The sequence below is a fragment of the Myiozetetes cayanensis genome, unplaced genomic scaffold, assembly GCF_022539395.1.
Source record: "Myiozetetes cayanensis isolate MyiCay16 unplaced genomic scaffold, myiCay2020 scf17, whole genome shotgun sequence".
NCBI lineage: Eukaryota > Metazoa > Chordata > Aves > Passeriformes > Tyrannidae > Myiozetetes > Myiozetetes cayanensis.
In genome coordinates this window covers 1,096,087-1,116,762 of record NW_026087378.1, presented here as the reverse complement: position 1 = coordinate 1,116,762, position 20,676 = coordinate 1,096,087, and the positions used below count along the sequence as shown (strand labels likewise).

Sequence of the window (20,676 nt, the reverse complement as noted above, 5' to 3'; positions counted from 1 at the left end):
GACGTGTTGGTCCTCGTGTTAACAAATATAGATGGCCATCTAACCCTAGTGTTAAGTAAGCATTTGCAGTCATATAGATAATCCACCATACAACCTGACATATTCATTATTTAGACACAGGTAATCCACCATACAACTCGGCATATTCACTATTTAGGCAAAATGGAAACTACTTACATAAAGATCAGATTATCAGCCAAAAGCTTTCTGCAGCACCAGGTTGTTCAAGCTTCATTGTAAGTAAGATTTAAAGGCCTAAGTGTTCTGACAGCATGAGGGATTTCTCTTTGAACATGTGGTTCAGATATTAGGTCGTGATGAAACATCATCTGTATGTGACCTTCTGAAGGTTGTGATGAAGAAAAGACTTTGGGGCTGTTTTGGTAACAAGAGTATGACCAACAATGGCAAAACAGGGCAGACTGAACTCATAAACATTACATCAGACCTGTGCTGGAGATAACATGTTTACTAAACTTCTCCAAATGAGCTGATACCACGAGTCATCTCACTGTGATCAGCACTGGCATTATTTCCTGCTAAGACTGGCCTGCACACTGCTATATTATTGCTTGCCCAAAATATTGAACTTAGAAAGTGAAGCTGTCTTTATTTTGTGTAAATAAGCACAAGTGTTCCCTCCTGGAAGGACAAAAAGGTTGCCAGTAAATGCAAATAATGGAAAATGCCAGCATGGTAATGATAAAGACATTCAGAGTTCATCTGTTTTTAAGGAAATCTGATTATTACATTGATAAGTGCAAAATTTATACCTTTCAGTCTTTTTAAGCAACATCATGTTTCATGTGTTGAATCCAGCAAAACTGGTCTTCGATGTTTAAATAGGTTTTCTTATCAGATGTATCTTAAATTTTGGAAGTTCAAAACACACTAGACTTAGTACTCCACGAAATAGGATAGAACTTTGTTCAGGTTTTGTTGTGTGATGTTCGTTGTCTTCTCAGAGATCACTTCATATTTTGGCAGCTTCCAAAAGCAAAGGAGAACAGTGTGGATTCCACTTCATTGGGAGGGTGGGATAAAAAAGGAAGTGGATAAATAAATACCTAAAACTGGCTCAGAGCACTTGTCTGCCTTTCCAGAAGGAAGTGACTTGAACTGGTTAATGGTATTTTTATAAAAATTTGTGAGTATTAGAAGTATTCCATAGATATTTAGGCTAATTTTCATTGGACTGTGAAGCCAGACTGTGCTGTTATGATCCTGTGTGGATCAGTGTGGGTCCCTGGGAACTTGCATAGTTTGGAAAATAAACCAGCAATATGTTGGAGAAGTTGCTCCAGTTGCTGGACATAGAAGGGTGAGTGTTTTGTATGGAGAAAAGTGTCCCTACCCCTTGCTTTGCAGAGACACCACGTGGGTTAAACACTCTTATTTGCTTTATCTTCATTTCTGTGGCTCAGTTGTGTCCACTGAGCCTCAGACACTCTGCATTAACACCAGTGACCCTTCCAATGTGCCTCTCCCTTGCTAAGCCTTTCTCAGCAAAAACGAGTGTCGGTTTTTGTCTGAAGAGCTGAAAACATATTTCAAGTGTCAGAGCTACAGAGGTGCTGCTGAACCAGATGACACTGAAATTGTGCTTCTGCTGAGCTTTCTGTCACACCTCCTTCCAGTGCAGAGCACAGCAGCTCTGTGTGACAGCAGAACTGTGCTCTTATGCAGCAAAGTAAATGAATACTTTGTGTGAAGGCTCAGGTCGAAATAGTCGATGGTTTGGTGTGTGCAGAAGCTCCACTGGTGCCTGATTAGGTAATACTGTAGCATCTAAGTGGAAACCTGAACACATACTCAGATTTATTCCCAATTCAATCGGGTAATTTTTGAAACAATTTGTTTTTAGGATCAGCATTATTAACATTTCTTGTGTGACAAGAGAACCCCCTCAACACAGAGAGCAGACGACCTTTTCCAGTAGTGTATGCTAAATATGTTAAATATTATAATTAATTTCAAATAAACATTAAAATATAAACCTGTAAAATAAAAAAGGCAACATAAAAATTTTAATGACCTTGAAAGAAAGTTAAGGCTATGTCTAATTTTGTATTACCTAATCCTTAACACTTATCAGTATTTTCTTTGACTTAGGGCCTGCAAATGTAACCAAAGTTTCGGATATTTCTATGAAATACCCCTGAGCTAAAAGCAAGATAAATATTTTTATATCACAGAACAGAATTCTTCAGCATTTTTGGAAATGTCTCTGATAACCAGGAAATTTTCAAATCATTTTTAAAATGTTGTGAGCAAAATCTTACTTTCCCTTCATGAGCCGGTTTAGATTTCTGTGTCTATTTCTGCTTGAGGAGAACCATTAAAGAAAATACATTTGCCAGAATTGCTTGGAAGAAAGATGAGCTAAATTCAAATGTTTGAATTTGCCCTTAAATCTAAATATGTGGCTCTCCTTGACGCTGACTTAGAGGAGAGCAGAGCTTAGCCATGACCTCTTGTTATCTATTCTGGATATGTTGAGCAATTATATTTTTGTTTCCAGCTGTCATATGACTGTGACAAATGGAATTGTGTGCTGTGTGTGTGAAACCACAGCAACTACAGCCTGCCTGCAGTTACCTCCCTTCATCAGCAAAAAAAGGATTAATACAGAAAAAAACCTTATTTTGCCTCACATTCCTTTACTTCCTAATTGCTACAAGTTTAAGAAAAGGAATTGGTTTGAACCAGCCTTATAAAATGCCTTATAAAGCATTACATTGCCAAAATCTTGTTTGGCAAAAGTTGTCAAGGAAGTTGTTTGATATAATGAAAATATACCACTTTTTTTGTTTCCCTCAGGGGTATAATTTCCATATTTATGGGATTTATGGACTTGCAATGGAAAGACACCCCAATGGTCTTCCATGTTTCTAAACATCAAATAATTATTGGAATTCCCTTGCCTATGTACAAAGTAGTATTTTTCACCAAAAAAAAATCCTTTCCCTGTTAAAAGAATAGCAAAATAGCAACTTTTTTTTTTCCCATTGCAACTAAGAATAATTACTGAGTAGAAATACAGGAATATTGTCCTGGATTTAAAAAGTTGTTCCATATTGATATTGCATGTATATGACAATTAAGGTTGTATTTGTCTGGCTGCTGCTAAGATTTGAAATCAGTTCTCCTTCTGCTTGAAAGTTCAGAGAAATAATGCAACCATCTTGCAATAAATCCACTCGGTAGAAAGGCTTCACAATTTCAACCACAATGAAGTTAAATACTTGTAATATTACAAAACAACGCTGCAAAAAGGACATGTCTTCTCCTAAGGTTCTTCCAGATGACTGTTTGTTCAAAACTGAGTTAAAATATTTATAAAAGCAGTTATATACAGCTTCCAAAGGCACCAGTGTTCAATCTCCACACGGTTCTGATGGTGAACACTTCTAATTAGTCTTACAGATATGGTGGCTCGAATTTGTCAGTCCTTACAATATCCATTTCTTTCCTTTAATTGAACTTTATCATTAATGCAATATATTTACACTGAGGATCCTGTCATAGTACTACATCAATTTTTCAATTGCCAGATTTGCAGTTAATTCAGGCTTTGAATTATGCTCGACCTCCTTGTGCCAAGTAAGAGAGTTTGTTAGAATGGAAATGGGACAATCAGAAAGCTAAACTGCACAACCAACAGCAGAGGAAAATCAGAGGGGCAGTTTTGGGTGACCCTATTTTGGAAGGTTCAATGTGCTTCCAAGGCCCCCTTGCCAAAAAAAAACCACTGGCATTTCCCAGAGTGCCGAGATCTGTCATGATTTCTTACTAATCAGAGTAAATCTGGAGAATGTCATCTGTACATTTACAGATCAAAATCCTTCAGTAATTGAAAAGAAAATTAAAATCTTCCGTTCTCAGAACTCTCGTGGCTTTCTTTTCATATTTTCCTACACTAAGATGAGACAAACTGTGTTCACTACCCTGGGGAAACACCTCTCCCATTATTCCAGCTCTAATACACCTTCTGCAACTGCCACCTTGTGTGTGAGAGATTTTTGCTATTTCTCGTGACAAATTAGGCCTCATAAAGTAGGAAGAGGAAGAAAATGTCTTTAAAGATCATCTAGAAATTGATTCTTTCACTCGGTGGAAAAAGAGACTGAAAAATGAATTGAATGAGCTTTTAAGGTGTTTTTAAACAAGAGGATGGATTTCAAGAAGAAATTAAATAATGAGCAGATGTGGATCAGTATTTCTGTAAATAAAAATTAACTTCTTGTTTCCAGGTACCTGACTTAAGGTTGAAGAGCATTTTCCAGCTACCTGTCTTGTGCATTGCTAAAATATACAAGTAAGTAAAACCAACTTAATTACATACATATCTTCATACATTAGGAAATATTTATTAGATAGAACACAAAATGTGCATAACTCTTCCTTATAAAAAATGTTTACTAGTAATTTCCTAATCTGTCCCCCAAATGCCAGAGTAGCATTGCTAAATCCCAGAATTACAAGTACTAACAAAATTATTTTCTTGCCCCCTTCCCATCTTTCCCATGATTATCTAGATTTAATGCACTAATTAAATGTAAATAGTTTAAGATTATGTCACATCAGGAATATTTACCCATGAAAATTATTTGTACGAAACAATTCTATTTTGAAAACCCCTTAAAATTAACCTTCCTGACCTATCCTCTACACTCAGATACCACAGTTCTGATTGAAATAACTTTCCCCACCGATTCAGCCAGGAAAATGATATTAAAATACCGTCTGATCACCTGTGCCAGTGCATGATGCTATCCCAAGAATCAGGGCTTTCTCAGAGTGAGCTTGGTGGATCTCTGCGCTTGGCATTTATAAAATGCAATAAAAAATGACAGAAAAGCCCAAATGCCAATCTATTTTAAAATATAATATTAGCATTGTCAACATGAAAGACTTTATTTAAAATATTCGGGAGAGTGTCGTTTGTTTCGGGGAATGCAGGAAAAAGTTTCAACAACTAACACACCGTGTTTCTTTGCAAAATAGCCCCGTGCTTGATGCTGAAGCTGGAATGGTTTTTGCCCACTGGTATCTACATTCTTGTAAAAGAAGGTCATTAGCTGCTCCTTTTGGATTACCTGTCTTTGTCTTCACACAAGTCAAACAATAAATAAAGGCAGTCTGTTAATATGGATTAGAGGTTAAACTGTTAGTTGTTGTCACCTTTTATGGAGAGATCCTGTAAAGGCTGTTATTGACCTTCTCTGCCTACAAAATAAGAGGCAGGTTATTTATCCCAGGCAATCCATTTGCAATGAAAAAGAAATTACAGCCTTCCTGAAGAGTCATACAGCAACTGAGCTGCAGTGATAAATCCTGGTGAGGGAGAGTTCCTGAATGAAAGTGCGTCACAAATTCACATCAGGTTATGTCTCTGAGCCTGTGAGATGAGGAAAGAGCTGAGAAACATCAGATTTCCCCCTGCTGTTTTTGGAGGTTTTCTTCTAAATGTCTGGGATTTGGATAGAGCTGAGCATGAGAAAAGTACAGAGCACATTCTCATTTCTTTGAGTTTATGTAGAACAGAGAGCTACAAAAGTAAACAACAACAAAAAAATGAGCACTCTCTTTCATGTGTTCCTGTAAATAGAAGCAGCTGAAGAAAAATCAGTGTAACAGCTACCCACTTACTGTGCCTTAATCTCATTAACAGCATCCCCTTAAATTGGTTTGAGATGGTGCTTCTGTCGTGTAGATCAGAACATACCTCAGAAATAGCTCTGCAAGGGTTGCTATAACCTTGAAACCATTAAAGGAACCCCATGAGTGAAGAGTATGGAAGTTTCCTGTTACAGTGGATGGAAACTCCTCATCTGTGAGGATGTCAGAAATCCAGACTAAGCCTCCCATAATGGTAAAAATGGAGAGGAGAGAAAGAGAGGGAAGATCTCATAAAATTTTTTCTTTCTTATAGAGCAGCCACAGCCTTCTGCTTCCTCACCCAATCAGTCTTCCAGGCCCAGGCCTGACCAAATTGGGACTACTGAAAAAGCTTGAAGAGCCACTTCCTTCTGCAGCCCTTCCACTCTGCCCAGCTGGCACCTCAGCTGTCGCCACACCACAGAGTTACAGGCAGAAGGAAACAAACCATAATGACCTTTGGAGAAGAAATTCTCTCCACCTAAGACGTGCCCTTTTTTTCCCTATCCCAAGTTAAATATGTGGGAAAATGCTCAGACAAGGCAACAAAGAAATCTTGGGGGCAGCTGGGTGACTTCTGGTAGTAGAGTTGCACATCCCAGCAAAAGCAGAGTGGGAAAGGGAGTGTTCCACACCAGGTAGGAGGTATGCTAGAAGCTACTGGCAAACACTGCTTCTGCTTTATGGCTTTGCAAAGGATTCCACAGCTGCCTGGTCCCCTCACTGTGGGGACCTAAACAGCCTGCAGGACACTGGTTGGTTGCCCAGACTAACAGAGGTAAGAGGACAGTCATTTGACTTCTTGCATCTTCCTTGTTTCAAAAGCAAAATGGTTAGAAAGATTAAAATAGTTCAAATGCTTGAAGAAACAAGGTCGTAGTTCCTTTCCCAGCTGACATGTGGGCAAGTGCACCTGAATTCTGCTGTATTTAACTACTACAGTTTAATCACTGGTTTAACTACTACAGCTGAACTGTGTTGAACTACTGTTTTTAACTCTGGTTAGTTTAAAATACTCATTTATTCTTCAGAGTAAACCTCAGATTCTCCAATTCATTAAATAAGACACACAGAGCAGGAGGTCCTTATACAGTGTTTTCTTATTAATATCTTTACAAAAGTATAGGAAAACCAGCCAGGAAACATCATAAGGAAGGGAAGAAATTGTAGTGTAAAAATAAGAGAACCATGTTTTCCAGAAACTTCTGAAATTTTAGGAGGAAATTCTTCCCTATGAGGGTGGAGAGGCCCTGGCACAGGTTGCCCAGAGAAGCTGTGGCTGCCCCATCCCTGGAAGTGTCCAAGGCCAGGCTGGACAGGGCTTGGAGCAACCTGGGCTGGTGAAAGGTGTCCCTCCCAACCCAAACCATTCCATGATTCATTCTAAGTTCTCAGGATAGTTTTTATCTGGAACAAAGAACTGCTTTGAGGAGAGCAGCTTGGATCTGATTGCACTACACACAACCCTGGAGACATCATAAAGTAAGAAATGGGAGATAAGACTTCAGCTCCATGACAACATTGTACTGGTGTGCTCCTGCTGACAACCTTGTTCTGCCTGAAGGTTTGCTAAGGTTGATGGTGTTGCTCTCCTTGAAGCATGTCCTCTAATTTGGAAAAATCATCCACACACTGGCCAAGTTTCAGCAGTCACCAAGCATTTTGTTTTCCCACAGATTGTTATTAAAAGTGCCTTCCTTTTCATTTTTCTGCCTTCTTGGAGAATCTCTCCTTTGGATGACTGAAGTTTTTCTTTTTTTACTTGTTAGTCTTGGAAAAGACCAACATCTCCACAGGAATTCTTTTCATGGCAGCACACTGCTTCAGGCTTCTCCATGCTTTTGTTTTCAGACTCCCTAAAAGGATCTGCTGAATATCTCCCCACCGTCTTTTTGTTTAGCATGCAAAGGGTTTGTTACTTCCCTGCATATCAGACCTAAACTTTAAACTGAATCCTGTCTCCAGACACCCTCCAGTGTCCCCCCCATTTTCTGGACAGTAAATCCTTTATATATTTCATCCTTTGTGTACACACCTCTATTTCCCTCTGAATTATCCATGCATTTGTGAATAAGCAAATTCCACTTCATTTTTCAAAAACATACCTTAATTTAGTAAATTTGTGAGTCCTGGACCAGACAAGATGTTGACTGAGGAATAAAATCAGGCAAAAATACGTTAATGAAAGTGATTACCTTCATCTGAAAGTGGCAAAGATGTGTATGTGGTTCCAAGTTTCATGCTAAACGGATAACTTGCACAATAACTTCTCTTTTTTAGTGTAGAAGAGGTGCTGAGGGACATTTAGTGGCACAGTGCCCCTTGCTGGGAGCCGTGGGTTACTGTTCCCGATTGTAGCGGTGTGGGGAGCTCGTGAGATCATTTTCTTATTTAATGAGCTCGTTCCTGGGAAATATTAAATACCTTAGCGCTAACAATAAACACAGTGGAATTATTTTAGTACTGGCTATATCAAAACAGGCGGATAGGATTGGGAGTGAAAGGAAATAATGATTTAAGTGAGGTTTTGATAGTGATTTAAGTGAGGTTTTGATACACAAGATTAGATCTGATGAGGTGTAAATGTGTCAAAATGAGTCTCAAATGACAATCTGGACTTCTAGCCTGACAGTGCCACGGGAATCCACGGGCTGCTTGTCCCACCAGCTCCCCCACCCCATGGCTGGATCCCTGTCAGCTTGGGATTCAGGAACTACACCGAGCTCTTCTCAGCTTGCAGATCGTATAAAGACACCACAGTGAAAATCTTGCTCGAGGTAATTCACCTCTGAGTGATGCAAAAAGTACAGAATCCATGCTCACGTGTCTGCATGCTGGTTTTGCAGGGAACAAAAAAATTATTAATGTACAAAGAGCTGACAGGATTCTAAATTTAAGGGGCAGTTTGTTGGGTGTGGAAATACACTCTTGATATAGTTAATTTCAGGTGGTGACCTTGCTTTAAAGGAGGCTTCATTTTGCCTTAAGTAGCTTGGATTAATTGGTATAAAGAAGCTTTAAAAGTGTAGTTAGCTTCTGCTGCTGCCATAAAAGACAATACCTACCTCTCATTCTTCCTTTCTTTCTTTGTTAAGGACACAGAGGGAATAATCAGTATTGTGAGCCTGAAAAAAAAAAAAAGGCAGAACACTGGAATAAATTGATTGCAACACAATCCCTGACAAATTTCAAATTTTGCCCTGAAATCCCTGGAAAAGTTTAAATACATAAATCAGTTTATCCCATTTTCTTTCCTGTGTTAAGAGTCACAGTGAGCCAAAGTGCCATACTCACGTTTCTGGAACAAATTCTCATTGCTTGAATAGTTAACCACATCAGAGTGTTGGAGTGAATAATGTCAGATACAGTCCAACCAACAGCTAAACAACTCATTTACTGCTCACACCATTAAGGTTTGGAAAATGAATAGGAACAACAGAATTGCTAATTGTTAATTATCTGATCAGACTGATCCCTTCCAAACCCAATTCAATAGGTTGTTAATAGGCCTATTAATCAGGTTAACGTTCACAGCACGAACTGTTTGCATTGTCCCAACATTTTAAGCACCTGGTAGGTGTACAGAGCTTTATTTGAAGCGACTGAATGTCCCTTTCCCAGCTACTGGATCCTGCATCCCTGGATTACCAGTGGCACACTCCCTACGCTGGCTCACTCACAGTCAAACTTCACCTCACACTGGAGTACACTGAGAGGTGCAAATTTAAAGGTCTTCTGCATCAGCTGTAATATTTTACCTGCTCCTTTTCAGGTTGCCTATTTGCAGCCAAGTCAAGTCAAATTTAGGGAGCTTTTAAACCCAAATTTGAAATTATGTATTCCAAGAGCTCTAGAGCTGCGCTACGTGGAATATTAACGATGCTTTGCTGCTGCCAGTTCTGCTGCCCAGCAGCAAGGAAAGAGGGATTTCATCAACTCAGAGTGCCTGGGCAGAGTGGTAAATCCTGCAACACTTCTCAGCAGTGGGCAGTGCCAGTCTGATTAGGCACAGCAGACTCTACAGCCAAGGTATTTAAAATGTATTTTAGTGCACCAACGTTTGCCAACAAATCCTTGCTAATGTGATCAGCGTGCTAATGAATAATGACACCAAAGCTGCTGCTGGAAGCTTTTCCAAAGAGTGACCCAGGCCATGCTACCCGGCAATGTTCACCTGCTGGGAGAAACTGTTAAGAAAAAAGTAATAAGACAACCTTGCATGAATCATTTTGGTGAAGTAAATTGACTGTATTTTGGAATAACTACAGAATTGTATTTGTGAATATTTTTGTGGCACTTATAGGGTTTTTTTTCGTGGTACAGTTATCAAAAACAAACTTATAATGGTTAGAAGATGGACTTCTTGAGGGGAGACCCAACTAGTAGGTAATTAAACATTAAATATTAGAGAACTGATGAATTTTTGCTTCACCAAATGTTGATTTACAGGAGGGGCTAGGATTTCTAATATATTCTCAACATACGTTCTTCTGAAGAGATATGATGATTAAAACGAGTCAGACTAGGCTTTTACATTTCTAAATTCCTTTCTTTACTGGCTTTTATATTTTTCTGAAACATTTGCATTGGAAGTTCTTGCTAGAGGAGAAAGCTATAAAAAGCAGCCACCAGAGCAATATAACCTGGGTGCTCTAAAAAGCTTGGGCAGTAAAATGTCATCATTTCTCCAGAAAATAAATGTTCTATGACTTTCAGTGGAGGCCCATTGCTTCCTGTAAGTAATAAGGTGGAGTCAGGAGAGCATGTGGCTGCTGAAAGGAGATAAGGTGATGAGCACAGAGCAGGCTCTGAAATGATCCTAAAGTTCAGTCATCACTTGTTGGTATCAGCCAAGGTAGCAAAGATCACAAGTTATGATCATATGATAAGGCATAAAAATTATTTATGCGTATTACTAAGGGATATGTACCAGAATAAAGGAATTATTTAAGGAGGGCCCTTTTATTCTGTGATACTTGTTCTCCTTCCTTTCTTTCTTCCTTGATTTTAGGGACACAGACAGGTTTTAACTGTCCAGTTGCTGGAATGACAAAGTACTTCGGCCTTTAAAGGCCAAAATCTGTTCTGTATTCAAATCTTCACTAACACAAAGCTAAAAAAGGAAAATCTTGTACTTCTGATTGAACACCATTTTTGTGTTCTCTTGGATTTAGTTCAGGGGCAGCTCCCCAGGATCCCTCTGGGTCTGTTTTTGGAGGCAAAGCCCAGGCTGAAATCTGGGACCCGCTCTGAGTCCAGGACTCCACTCAGAGATAGGAATTTGTTTCCCTTATTCTTCAAGTCAAGAGATTTTGTGGCTTCTTGGACCATCTCTTACTTCAACCACTGGCTCTTTTGGCCTCTCTCTCTCATCTGTGTGAGAACAAGATAGGACAAAAAGCTGGTGAAATATAAAGAAAGGGGTGATGGCACAGCCAGGGACATGGAAAATCAAATCTGAGGCACAGCAACCTCTGCAGTTCCAAAACTAAAACCTGCATTATAACCACAAACAAGGAGCCTGACAGCAGTGAACAGTTTAATTTGCAGCTGCTCATTTTTCTTAAAATTTCCCTTGCAAGAGTGTAAAGTCAAAAGTAAATATCTCTGTGCAACACTAATTCTAATGAAAATTACAGGAGGGACTTTGAGAATCAAATATTGGATAATTTTGTGCAGAAAAGGGAAATATTTACACAGGTAAAGAAGTTTTCAGTTTCACAGATTCTTTATTTAGAGTTAAAACTCCCAGTAGCAGAAAACTTGCAGTATTATGCATAACTTGGCAATTAATGTCAGAACATTGTTACTATATCCATTTTACTTAATTTCAGTATATCTCATTTAACTTCAGAAGGAAATTTATAATGATTTACGTGTCTCAGATGTGTCAAAAGAGATATTAAGCAGTATTAGGCGTTAAGAAATAATCTGCTTTATTTTCATTCCTTCTGAGGACTGTGCAGGGGAATAATGTGAATGGATTAGGAAATGGGTGTAATACCTGTCAAGTAATGTTATCTGTGAACGTCTATGAATTCTCCAAAGTTAAACTAACTGGTTTACATCAAATTCCTCAAGTTCTTAAGGAATAAAGGAAAAAAAATAACCTTCTGTTAAATTAACTTGCAAAGATCCACTTCTAATGGGCCATTTTTATTTCCTTGGTGTGTCCTGTGCTTTGTAAACGTGTTGTTTCTGGCTGAGCCCACCATTCCTTGCAGGAAGGATGTTTTTGCATCTTGAGATGCTTGTGCTGTGCTCTCTGCAAGGCTGACTGACCCTGTCCAAGCATTGTTTTAACTGAGTGAGGTAATTTTGGTAAGCAAGACCTGTCTGGCTGTCATATAGAGCAAACAGAGCACCCCTGTATTTCAGGATTTTGTCACAATTCCAGAAGTTATATCTGTGATGTCAAAGGAGAAAGCCTCACCAAGTGAGTTTATGAAGGCTCAGGACGTGGTCTTGTCTCCTGCTGAGGGGTCACTGAAACATCTGCTGGTCTGGAATAGGATATTCTGCTTGCAAGCATTAACATAATATGCAATTCTTCACAGAACCCAGCCAGTCTGGATTTTAGACTATCTGTGACGAGGGTAGTAGGTGCAGTGTGTAAGTATTAATTACTTCTGGATTTGCTGAAACCCAGGAGAAAGCTTCATGGAACCTTTTATTGATGTCACTCTGTAGAGACTCCAGTAGAATCCAGCAGAAAACATTTTTTGTGAGTTTACTGGAGTCACCACATGGCTGACACAGTCCCAGAGAGCAAAGGGGCAGTTTGCATTACTTGCTGATGACTGGAATTTGCTTCTTATCCTGCTGGAATGATATGCAGGTACATCATGTGCAGGGGAAAAAGGAGGTGAGGGCACTGAAGGGGTACCTGGATTGACAGGGTGAGTGTGTTGCCAGTGTTATTAACTCTGGACAGCTTTATTCCACATTCTACTTGGTAAAATTGATACGTGGTGTTATTTCCTCTTCATACCATTTGAAACTGTTAGGACAGACTAAAGTCAATCTGAGCAGGACAGACCCTGAAAAGAATATAATTTTAACATTATTTTTAATTTCTTAGCTATAAACCAAGTTTGGTGGAGGAAGGGGGAGAAAGGCCTCACTTCCCATTTTTGAAAACATAAAATCATAGAATTGTTTGTGTGGGAAAAGGCCTCAAAGATCATCAAGTCCAAAGATCATCAAGTCCACCACTAAACTGTGTCCCCAAGTGCCACACCTACATATCTGTTAAAGCCCTCTAAGGGCAGTGCCAGGTGTTAGTGCACAAAGTGATCACAGCCAATAACTCTTTAACTTAGGTCTCAGTTATTCCAGAGCAGTCTTGTTCAGCTTTGAGAGACTGTCAAACTCCAGCTGAGATAACTGATTTCACACAATCTCTCTTCTGCTAAAAGGATCTGATCCAATGCCAGTATTCCAATTGACTTCTTTGTTTCAGAAATTAATGTGACTCCATGAACAGGGCAGCTCCTCCAGGGGCACACCCTGTGGGGTCTGTGCAGGCACAGGCACAGCCAGGATGCGTGGACAGGAGATTTCCCACAGGAGAAATGTGAAAGCTGCAGTCAGAGACAGCTTCAGTAAGGGCAGACCCAGCTCTCTCAGCTGTCCCTGTGGTGAACAGCAAGGAAAAAGCTTCCTTTGGGGTTGTTGGACTGAGCCTGAATTCCCTGCCGTGGGTGGCACTGGGAGGGATAAGCACTGGCAGCGCAGAGTGGGAGCAGCTCCTCTGCTACAGCCTCCCCCAGCATGACAGGATAAGCCAATACAAGATGCTATTAAGGCAGTGGCATTAATTATCTGACATCTATTACGTACTTGTCATGTTCCCATTTGGACTAAACCAGCACGAGGCTGCTTTGCTCTCAACTTTGCCCAACACAGCGTGGCTGTGGGAAGGAGGGCATCTAGTGGCTTCTCTCTTGCTCTCTGTGCTGCCACTCCAGCTTTCAGATTTGAATACTGACAGTGGAATTTGTGACACAGTTCTATTCATTTAGTATGAACATCGTTGCAAAAAATAAGATTTTTTTTTTTAATTCCAGGAAGCCATTTCATGAGTTAATCAAAAAGCAGCCTTCTGATAAAGCAACAAAAGTAATCAAGCCTGTAATTTCACAATGATAATAACATTTCCCAGAGCAGAACACAACTCTTTTGTTCAATTCTCATTTCTGTACCCCCATTGCTGATAGGGTGTTTTGTGTAATAATGTATGCAAGCTGGCAAATGGAAAATAATGTAGATAATTACAATAGAGAGAGCTAATAGAAACTGTGATATCTACATCTTGTCTCTAACCATTACAGTTTATAGTATTAAATGAATTTAAATTAGGGAGGGATAATTTGCTGTGTAGCAAATGATAAACTTGACTTACTGATAGAAACACTCTCCCTTCTATCTCCCTGTAGCATTTCAGGCACTGGGCTGTTACTGCTGTGAAAAGCCAGGAAGATAAAACAGCAGTGGGGAAATATCTATAAAACCAGAGCTATTAAATAATGCCATCTCAATCAAAAGGGCTCAGCATTTTCCAAGAGGCAATCTGGAATCACTGGCAGGATCTGGAGACAATTTCACAATTCCTTGCTTTCTGAACTCGTTTTTCCTGGGTGGATGAACAAAATCTTCCTGAATGGCATTTGGTGTGTGACAGGATGCAGGGAAGAAGATGTGAGTGCAGTTAAGAGCTAGAAACAGGTATAGTTCTGTGGCTCTGGGTAGATGCTGATGGAGTAAATGTTCACAGTTGCTTCAAGTCCTGTGTCATTGCAGTGGTTTTACTATCAGTGGGAAAACACTTGATGGCATCAGAAATTGCTGTTATTGTGAAATCCAAGAAGCATGAGGAATTTATAAATGATTCTTGAACATCCAGCTCGTGACTGGATGTGAATTTCACTTTAAACACCCCTGCAAGAATAGTTGTGTTTCCAATTCCATCGGCTCCAACTTTGCCTGCCAAGCTTTCATCCCTTTCTTTGACACGTGGACCATGAAGAACGCAAAAATATAAGGGAATCTCCCAAAGCTCCACTAAGGATAACATTTATGATTAATTTCCCAAATTATCCCACCAGAACTTAATTGTTGTTTACTGTTCATCTTCTTAAGAATTCACCAGCCAGTTATCTGATTTCACTAAAAAACCTGAACAGCACAAATGTTATAATGTGCAAATATGTCTTTATTTTTGCATAAAAGTTATTCATACCAACTAACCAGTTTCAGCACACAACTCCATCTGTATTAGCATTATACAGGCACTTAGCAATATTCAGTATTCAGTTCAATATTCACTCAACAATTCAGTTATTGAATATCCACATCTTTAACATGTCATATAATTAACTTGAATAATACATTTAATAAAAGGTATAGTTTAAAACCTATCACTACATAAAAGAGCTTTCCAGATTACCAAGTGGAGTCCTTCCAGAGTATCTACAAGGCAGAAGTTTATGCTGTTTATTGCTTAAAAATAATTTTCAGAAATACATTTTAGAGCATCAGGAAGCACCTTGTAGGTTCGGTGTTGGGATTTAAACTGCCCCTGCCAAGGAGAGGAAGACAAGAACATCCAAGATGTTAAAACCTGCTGCTCTGGGAGCTCGAGAAACACAGCACTGAGCAGGAAAATATTGAGTGGGCAAGTGAGAGAAGGAAACAGGGCTCTGTTTATCTCCCAATCAGGGAAGATGCCCAGTTCTCTGCCCGCTGCAGGAGCAGCAGTGTTGCTGTTCAGGGTGTGCTGCAATGAAACTCAGGATCTCAAACTGTGTGTGCCCGAGCCTGGCACCCTCTGCCCACAGCAATCAGCAGACCAAAGTGTGCAGATGAGCTCTCACTAAACTAAGGGGAGGATTTTGCACGGGCTCGACAGTATTTAGGGTTCTTTGTATCAGTGCTTAATTAGCTCTCAGCAGTGAAAGGCTGCGATAGCTTTCGTTCTGTAGGTGCGATAAAAGTGATTAAAATTGTCCTCATCGAGTCTTATTTAAGGAGTCTCAGCAGAGTATTACATGGTGTTAACAGTGTACCATGGTGTATTGCAATGTAACATAGTGTGTTGCATAATTTCCTGATGTTTTCTGGCTGAAAACTCCCCAGGCAAACGGGTTTCACTCATTATAGTGTCACAAAGCAGTATTTTAACCCAGGGTTTACTCTTCCCATTTCATGAGCGTGTATTAAGGCAAGTCCATTTCTTAGCAATCTTTTCTACCTGTCACTCTTTGTCTCAACCTGGATTGAAAGTTTTAAAGGCAAAGTCTGCCTTTTGCTTGACTCTCTTGTACCATGATCCGGTCAGGCTTTTTTTTGACCATCAGCATTTACCAGTGTTCATCGACCAAAATCCAGCCTGTGCTCTAAGGCTTATGAAATGCATTATTTTATCAGAAATAACTGTCACATGTCGAGGATGAGTGACTTCTGTGTGTATTGGTTTGGTTTCTGCTTGACTTTCCTTGTAATCTGGATGAACAGTTTTTATACTCAGGCAATAAAAATCAGTTTCTCTTTTGTCAGAGCTTTTCATGAGAAAGTTTAATAACACGCCTTGAAACTTCAAACTCTCCTATTAGACCCACTAGGACATTTTTTATGAAAGATACAGTTTTCAAGGTAACAGCAAATGGTAATATTTTCAGTAAAAGTTTATATGTCACTTGTGGACACGGTTTAGGGGTGATTATGCTGGTGCTGGGTTGATGGCTGGATTAGATGATCCTGAAGGTCTCTTCCAACCTTGATGATCCTGTCATTTCCTTATATCTCATCTCCTGTTACTGTGGTATTGTAAATATGACTGCCTTAAAAGACAGACTCTATTAATGTTTATTGATAGATTAATTAACTTTATTAATGTTTATTAATAGATATTAAAATATTGTTTGACTTTGAAGTCAGTAGATTTTTTTTTCTACTTCCCTTTAGAGCATTTTCTTTAAAACGTCTTTGTAACCATAAGATACAATATGAGATTGTCTCTGTCTTTCTACTTAATCTGTGATTGTATAGGAAATAATCTTGCATATCCTTTGTTTTGAAACCCTCCTGTTCACTGGTTGTGTATTTAACTGTTTTATTTTGCCTGAAATCGCAGTCAGAGTAATTTTGCTGCAGAGCTGAGGACGGTGCTCCTGTAACGTGATCTACTGTGTTTTGGTTGCCTTCAGGGCTTGCTGGTTCACATCACAATCCTAATTTCACATCCTCAAATATGTTTCTAGTCTTCCCAATCTTTTCTCCTCCTTAGAGAGCTGGGTTGGTAGTGATTCTGTCTTTATCTGACGTCCATAAAATGCCTGAGCAGCTCCATTTCCCGTAACCGAGCGTGTTCTCCGAAAGCTTCCAGGCACAGGGCTGTTTGTTGGAACAGCCTGTGATTAAAGGGAGGTACAATCAGCTTCACCTCTGTGTATCTTTGCACATAAACCTGGGGGTTTATTTCAGGCAAAGCTGAAACTGCAGCTCATAACCGACAGGCTGATATGAAATTGTTGGCAGCGCCGCCGAGAACGCAGCTCAGAAAGGTGTAACTTAATAATTCAAACTATTCATTTCAACTTTCATTTTGAAATATTACCTTATAAAGAAACCCAGAAAGCATTTCTGTTCCAAGTAAATTTGACTGTAGAAATTAAATGTCTCTCACTCTCTTTTTTTTTTTTTCTCAAAAGAAAATGGCACATACAGTCAACCTCCAGCACTTTTGGTCTTCTTGCTAGTTAATAGCTCATATTATTGAAGGTTATTTTTAGAAAGGCCTTTCTTTTGAGACCCTCTCTCTTTGGTTTGTCCAATGAGTTCTGGCAACTCAGTTTACTGTAGGTATTTTAAACCTAATTTTTCTGATCATTACAATATTCTGTTTTCCTTCTGCAGTTAGTTTACAGAAGAATTTAAGTATAATGTGAAAGGTTATTGTACCTATATATATATATATACTTTTTTTTCAGTTCTATAAAGAAAAGATATTGCAGGTTCTTTTGTACACAGCTATACTTTAGATTTTTACCAACAAAATCACCAGGTTCTGCTGGACTTTTTCTTTAGGGGCACAGCAAGGGCACATTCAGCTTGTTTGCACTGGGGTCCTGCAAGAGGTTGTACATTGAGAGTACAGGAATTAGTGCAGGTGTAAAGTGTTTCCTCCCCTGCATTTCTCATCTCCAGAAAGCCCCACCATCTGAGCAGCACATCATGTTTTCTTTTTGAATCACAGTTCAATTGTGCCTAACCAGAAAATGCTGTTCTGAGTTGCAATTCAGCTTCCCCCGCAGCCATAACCCAATACACATAGAATGCTCTCTTTTAAAGAAGAATTTTTTATGAAGGCACACCCTGAAAAGATGCAGAATGGCAGAGTCAGGAAATGGCAGGCAGCTGGCTCCTCTGTCCATCTGTTCTCTACTGCACACCCAAGTCATTCCACTCTCCTCTGAGGTACTGGGAACTCCTTCTCCACCGGTGCCAAACAGCAGATTCAAAATACAGATGAATTCTGAGCAGCAGGAAAAGTGATTTCAGTCAATTAAAGAAAAGTGCTGACAGTCATTCCCTTGCTTGGTGTCCCTGGCTTTAAATACAGCAGGGCACAGGCTGGGGAAGAAATGAGCAGTTCCCAAGCCCAGCTCATTAGTCAGCAGGTTTTGTTGGTTTGAACTCAAGTCATGTGCGTGCATCGGGGGGCAGTGTTTGACTGTGTGTTTAGACACAGTCTAAATTGATAAATCTGTCTAGCAAAGCACCTCTCTTGTCTTCCCTGAATTTAGGTTCATGATCTGAGCTTTGCTCATCATAGTTACCCCACGTGAATTTAAGTTGATGACAAAGAGGAACCGACTGTTTATAAATTAGTTGCTGCAACATGCAATGAGCCCTCAAAGGACAAGAGGAAATTCATTCACCATTCCCCACCTCCCCTTTGACACCTCAGCCCTCTCTTCTCCGCTTCTTCTTCAGCCCTTGCAGCATTTGTGGTTACATCTCACCTCCCACTCCTGAAATCATAACTCCTCCAGAGCTCCTGCAACCTGCTGACCCCTCAGGTGCTGGAAGAGGGACACACCACGGGGCTTTCCCTGCTGATGAACATCAGGCAGTGAAGCCTTTGAGCTACCCATGTGGGCTGCCCCAGGCCAAGGGGGCCGTTCCAAACTGGAGGGACCAGCTTGTCCCAGTGCCTGCCAGGAAGCAGCCAGGCTGTGGTGACAGCAGTGTCCTCACTGCTGGTGGAAAGGGCTGTGTGGTTGCCTCCTGCAGACCCCACCAGCACCTGGAAGTGCTCAAGGCCAGGTTGGGCAGGGCTTGGAGCATCCTGGTCCAGTGGAAAGTGCCCCTTCCCATGACCAGGGGCTTGGAACCAGATTGCCTCCATGGTTCCTTCCAACACAAACCATTTTACACACTGGAGAAGCCTGGGGAGACCATCTCCTGTGGTAGGCACCACACTCAGGAGCAGGGGAAGAATGTGTGGGACAAGGAGCAGCAGAGACATGTGATGAGGGGCTGGGGACAGATTTCCTCAGGGACAGCCCAGACAGCTCCATGGCAGCAGGAGAGAAGCACCAAAATCCCCCTGAAGTCTCTGATGCTCTGGGATTTTTCCTGCCAGGGAATGGGGTGCTCAGAGGGCCTGGCTGTGCTTCAGGAGCAGTCAGGACATCTCTGGAGGTGACACCCCCAGGGCAGCAGCCCCTGGAGCTGAGGGCTCTGTGCCTGTGTTCCATGCAGGGGTGGTGCCCATGGCAGGGGTTTTAATCTTTAAAGGAGCCCAAAGGAGCTGTGCCCTCTCTGTGGGACGTTCTGAAAACACATCCCAGGGTGAAATAACGACCCCGTTTTCTCCCCTTTTTTTTTCAGTGTTGAAGCAGCTTTCCAGTGAGGTCACACACTTCAGCTTGCCTGAGGGCGTCCTGATCCGTGAGGAGAGAGGAGCAGGAAGAGTGGGGGAAGAGCGAGCCCAGGGATCTGGTATTTAATCCCAGCTCTGTCACTGACCAGCAGACAATGTTTTAAGGTCACTTAAAGAATCTCAGATCACAGTGTGGCCTGGGGAGATGCACCATCACAGTCAACACGTCACTATTTTCGTGTGTGCTTTAGGTTTTCCTTCCATAAATTGATATTAGAAAAAAATTCAATGTCTTTTTAGATCTTTCAGGAAGCTTTCCATTAAAAAAAAAATAGGATTATGTTTGAGGAATTCTTCATCACTATGTATATGCTTATTCACTATTAATGACTTTATGTTTAACTCCCAAAAAATTCTGAAATGCTGTCTCAAAAAGACAGTAAAAGACACAAAATCCAAGATTTTTATTCTTCCTCGAGAAGAATTAATACCTGTTTGACCTCTTTGGCTCTACTTTCCAAAAAACACTAATGAAAATGAGGTCTAATCATTATAGTTTTCCAATGCTATTATATATTTTTATGTGAGATATATACATATATACATATTATATGTATTAACCCTTAATAATTTTGAGGGCTGTCTTTTTAGGATCTTTGGCCCTGGCTGATGAACTCACCATGAAGCCACTGTGTGAAGGGAAGAGGGACTCAGTCAAAGAGTCAGTGATAAATGTATGGTATATTTTGGTCATATTTCTCAGGGTGCTGAGGTGTTCCACATAGTGAATGTTATTTATGGATCACCCAGAGTTTTCCCAGATTTTATTTTTAGAATTTCTGAATGATAAATAAAGTGCTTATACCTAAGCCAGAAAACATGGTATGTGCACTTCTCTTTAATATTTTTCCTAAGGGAAAAAAGAATCTTAAAAAGGAGTCTAGTATAAATTTGAAAATTCAAATGATACTTAATTCAAATGGTTTCTAGTCAATTGTTTCTAGATTTTGATTGGATTTTAAGTAAATGTTTAACAAAAAGTAAACATTTAACAAATGTTTCTGGGCAGGTCTTGGCAGGTTCATTAACACTCAGTGCTAACAGTGACCATTTCATTATGCACATTA

The 20,676-nt window shown here is 40.1% G+C and overlaps 1 long non-coding RNA gene across 1 annotated transcript in view; it reads left to right on the top strand.

Moving 5' to 3' along the window:
• The window catches only part of LOC126638465 (uncharacterized), a 59,866-nt gene extending 40,220 nt beyond the window's left edge, over positions 1–19,646 (top strand). The window contains exons 4-5 of the long non-coding RNA XR_007628614.1: positions 4,254–4,318; positions 19,558–19,646. This is a non-coding gene — a long non-coding RNA (uncharacterized LOC126638465). The remainder of the gene's footprint in view (positions 1–4,253; positions 4,319–19,557) is intronic.
• The last annotated feature ends 1,030 nt before the right edge of the window (positions 19,647–20,676 follow it).